This window comes from Papaver somniferum, chromosome 9 (assembly GCF_003573695.1).
Source record: "Papaver somniferum cultivar HN1 chromosome 9, ASM357369v1, whole genome shotgun sequence".
Lineage (NCBI taxonomy): Eukaryota > Viridiplantae > Streptophyta > Magnoliopsida > Ranunculales > Papaveraceae > Papaver > Papaver somniferum.
The window spans coordinates 4,988,116-4,993,170 of NC_039366.1; the positions used below are offsets into that span (position 1 = coordinate 4,988,116).

Here is a 5,055-nt window from a genome sequence, read left to right on the forward strand (position 1 = left end):
GAGTTAGAACAGAAATTTCAGTTGCACTTGCAAAATTAAGTAATTGTTGTTATTGTATCTGTCTAACATTGTTTATTTGAATGATGCAGGTACTGCTATTAGTTACAGCTGCAGTTGTTGGATCTGGTGGAAGTAACCACTAGTCCAGAAGGGACTATAAATGACGAATGAAGTCTGTTATAAAACCTGATTTATCACGATTTTCATCTGTTATTCGAACTGTTATTTATTTAGTGTGACTCTTTATAAATGACAAACTGAAAACGTTATTAAATATGACGAAAATAATATGTGATTCTAAGTCACAAATAAAATCTGTTATTTAGTATCACGGCTACGACATGTTACATAAAATAACGGTTGATACCTGAAATAAATGAGGCTTTTAAGTACCACGGTTACTGTGTGTTAAATAAAATATCGGTTAATATCTAACAGAGGCATTATCATAAAAATAAAAATACCGAGAATATTCTTTTATTTATGGCTATTTAATTCAGATTTTATGAATCTGATCAGATTAAGATTTGGTCTATCTAAAATTTATTCTGGACGTGAAACAATTTTTTTAAAAGAACGGTTAAAAATAACTATTTTATTAGTTCCCCAAAATAATATTCAAACAAATAGAATCTTTGGATACAATTTCTAAAATAAATTAATAATAAAAATGAAATTAATAATGAAAACAAAGATTCGTCAGCTATCGCGGCCCTGCTTCCTCAGGTGGAAGTCCAGGTTGTGGAGTAACTTGGGTGCTGCCAAGATATTACATTTATTAACAATCTTCATATACTTTTGCATTTTACCCACAATGACTGTACCTTCTTTCCCTACACTGCTAACTGATTAGTTCTGCCATTAGTTCGTCGTTGAGAATCTTCCTTAGACAACCTAGATGCACAAACTCACTTCATGGCTCTTCCCCATCCACTGACATAACAATACAAAAGAGATTCCATTAGTTGATTTCCAACTAACATGAGACATAGAACTGAAGAGAGCTGTACTTAACTAGTTGAAGTCTACTATTATTCCTGAGCCAATGAACATTCTAATGAAGTGGGATTCACATATACAGTTCCACATATTATTACCTAGATGGCAAGCTTAGCATTTTACGAAACTTGCCCTTCTGACATATCCAGTTCAACAGGCACCACTTCATAAAATCCTTTCAATGCTCATTCGGGATCAGTTTCAACCAAACCTACAACAATATAAATAAAAACTTAGGAGGGGTGAGCTTCAAAAGAATAAAAACAATAATATTGAAGTTCAAAGCAAAATATTCAACTTCAGCTCCTAGGAAAATAGTTCCAATACCTGCAAAATATCTGGTAATTAACTGTACAAAAAATTTGATAGTGAAACTTCAAGCAGTATCCGCGATATAAACCAAAACAATAATCTACACCCCTACTTTAGAAGGAAGTACCTTTAGAGCTGTAGTATTGGTTCTCAATATCAACATCTTGCTCCTCCGGTTCCTCCTCAGAGTATCCTTCGTCATCTTCACAAACAACCAAGAAATATCTTAAATGTTAAAAGAACTTGACAAATAAAGCACAACTCAAAATGCAGTAACCAGAGCATCCTTAACACATGAATATTTTTATTATCTTGTCTTTAAACTCCATAGAAGAAACCAAGAATGTCTATTAAAATTGATTGCAGGTAATATATTATAATAATCTAATTCAAGAAGGAGAGCAAAGAAATCCGAACTGAGAGAACTATGTCCGCTAGCTGTAAACCAAGACAGAAATCCACTTCCACAAAGTTATACATGCAAACCTCTTACCAGACATCAGGAGAGTGTTAAACCCTTTCACCAACCTTCCAGCCTGGAACATCCGTCATGATTCACGCTTCTTCCTCTAGATACTTTTTCCATTGGCTGGCGAATCTGAAATACAGTTAGGTAAGATTTAGTCCTGATTTCAGAAACAGGTGTGTGATTGGACGGGTAAAGGGGATGGACAGTGTAGATTTCACCTTTCATACTCCTCGGCTTGAAGCATAGGGGGAATCGCTCTCCGAGAAGCATATTTGTCTTCTTTGGTGCCCTGCATATCAACATTCACATGTATGTGTCAGCACCACCTCTCAGACCATCCCAAGATTGTCCTTAAACAGACAGCTTCAATTCTAGTAGAGTTAAGACAGGAGTGACTAATTGTTCAAGTCCTTAAGAAGCAGCAAACATGAAACTCCCTGGCAAAGAATTTGAGATTGAATAATAGGTGTCCAGCTAAACTGGCACTAACCATGGATAGATATTTTCCCCCCTAGGATAATGGGTTTTACTCAAAGTACACAAGTATCCGTTAACAAACAATATACACCCACATACACACCACAGACAAGAAAATCAAAAGTGTCTAAACAGAGAAAAACAGTATATTCAGATTAATATTAAGGTACTCATCATAGTTGTCGGCTGTTATAAGCACCGATAATTCCATAATGCTCAAATACTTTCGATATGGTGCAGTAAACAAATTATTTTAGGCCACATGTAGAAACCGCGTGCAATTTGAATTACAATTTATGCAGATGGAAAATTAAAACAACTGTGTCCAAGACACTTGTTCGAAGAAATGTAGAGACAAATTTTCAATGTAAAACTTGATTCAATAGCATCTTTGTGAATGACAAATATTATTCGTTGAATCCTCTCACCTAAAATCTATTTGATAAAATTCAGGCCCCCTGCACTGTGCTTGAGTTGTACATTGGTCCACTCATTACATATATTATATTTGCAAAATGAATGCATGTAAATTTGCTCAAGCCTTTAGAACCCTTCTGCCATTTTATGTAAACCCTCAAATCTCCATAATGGAATCAATGAAGTGGTACAACCAATGAATTATCCAAAGAAACATTCTCCCAAACAACTTATTATATTTATGAATAGGGAAAAAATTAAACTTATGATCAGGTTATCCTTGACAACCTCATACATTTACCCCAATGAGAAAGCAGTAAAGGTTGCTAAGAAAATGGCAATAGCACTAGGCCCTTCCGTGTCTGGTTCTTCAGCACATCATAAACCTCGACGAATTTAAATCCCTAAACATCAAATCTTCACATAATTGAACACAAAAGCAGATACATGCTTTCAAATTCCTTCAGATACAGAATAAACAAGAACAAAAATTGCAGAATCAAGTAAAAAATCGCAAAAACAAATAACAAGAATAAGGTTTGTACCTGATTTTCACATATCTGATTTCGTTGATGATGAATCCATATCTTGAATCTTGAGATCGATAGATTCTTCTTCCCATTATTGAAACCCTAGGGTTTCAGGAGCAAAGCAACTTGATATAAATAAGGTTATAAAAAAAGGGTTTGCTTTTGATTTTCGCTGGTAAATGGGTTCGATTTTGAGATGGTGTAAGATTTAGATTTGATTTGTGAGAGTGAATTTCGATTTTAGAAGAGGCAGACGAACGAAAGATGAGAAAGAGTAGAGGGTTTAGGTCGTTAAGATTAAATGATAAAAGGTCACCCACTGGGGATTTTCCGCCTGATATGAGGCCTAACTAAAAGACTGGACGCTAATATCTGTTGCTCTAGTGAAGCCCAATTATCTTAAAAATCCGATTTCCTACTGGTGAAGGGTTACGACTTTTAAAAACTTAGAATTATACGGATGGCTAGCCATTTTTGGGTGCGTCACAGCAGATTGGCGGTGGGCGTATATAAAGAGAAAATATTTGTCGTACATATTCCATGACTTAATGGGTCATTATAAAATCACACATCTAGTAAATTATCACGTTTGAGAATGACGTTTATTTAGTGTTAAACGATGGGTCCACCTATTTTCTTGTTATATCACGGATTTTGTTCGTTAAATTATATTTATATGATTAATCCGTCATTTAAAAACATCATTTATAACCCCTTCTGGACTAGTGAATGTAGTTAATGGGTAATGGTGGTGTTGTTTTGATGATGGAGAAATTGGTTCTAGTGAAGTGTCAGGTGGACTGGTTGGTATTGCAATGGAATGATGCAGGAGATGACATTACAGATGTGCAGGTGATGGCAATTTTGTTTGGCATGAGGCAGAGATGAAGGATCTGCAATGTTTCACGCACTTTGTTTTCTGCTCTGTTTCACGCACTCTGTTTTTTGCTCTGTTTTAATTCGTAAAACATAGCAATTAAGTACTCTGTTTTTTTTTTACTCTGTTTTTATTTGATCTGCTATGAAATACTCTGTTTTTATTTGATTACTTTGTTCTCTTCAGTCCAGTAGCTATTTGAAGAAGATAGGGACATATTTGTCTCTTCAGGTTATAAAATAAAAAAGATTCTGGATCAAATATCCATTTTGACTAAGTGAACAATATTTTTCTGTTTTTTTGGCTATATAAACAGTATCTAAACCTAAGAATATACTTCACCCAGGATTTGTTACAATTGGTCTTTTTGACCAATTTTGTGTTTTATTTATATATTCATTTCTTTATCAATTAGAAAACGACAAAAAATACAAAATTGATTGGTAGCAAATCGAAGAAAGAATTTGGATTCATCATACAACATATAGAAGAGAAAACAAATAAAATAAGCTAATTCATCTTGTTCAAGAGGCCTTGCATGAAGACCAAAGCAAAGTAAAAATAGAAAAAAGTTTGAGAATTTCAATTTTTAAGGTAGAGTAAAGGTAATTTTGCTTCCGTTATATGACCTTCAATGATAAAAAAAAAGAGAAGTGGTGGATCTTTTTAAATATGAAATGCGATCAAAATGAAGCAGCAACGTTCCAAAAGTTTTTATCCACGATGAATTTCACTCATCGATTTTTAACTTAAGTTCACATATGGATTCTTAGCTCGTTATATAGATAATACTAGGGCTTAACCCGCATAATTTTTATTTTATTATGCATTTTCCAACATATACAAATTAAATATAATAAGTATTAATATCAAGTTTACCCTTCTTATCGTTGCAAAAATAAAGGGAAACCCGATAGATATTTTTATTCTTCACTTCACAAATTCTTTGTAGCATTTTCCGCCTTGGCATCCTC

The 5,055-nt window shown here is 33.9% G+C and overlaps 1 long non-coding RNA gene across 3 annotated transcripts; it reads right to left on the bottom strand.

Annotated features, from left to right (window-relative positions):
* Positions 1-563: 563 nt before the first annotated feature.
* LOC113313637 lies at positions 564-3,527 on the bottom strand. 3 transcript variants are annotated; one of them, XR_003341968.1, is made up of 7 exons: positions 3,220-3,527; positions 2,976-3,091; positions 1,999-2,069; positions 1,805-1,909; positions 1,439-1,513; positions 1,098-1,210; positions 564-933 (listed from the first exon to the last, which is right to left on the bottom strand). It is a non-coding gene; the product is annotated as an uncharacterized LOC113313637 (long non-coding RNA). The 3 variants fall into 3 exon arrangements; XR_003341967.1 differs by having other exon boundaries at positions 2,963-3,091; XR_003341966.1 differs by lacking the exon at positions 2,976-3,091.
* Between the last annotated feature and the right edge of the window lie 1,528 nt (positions 3,528-5,055).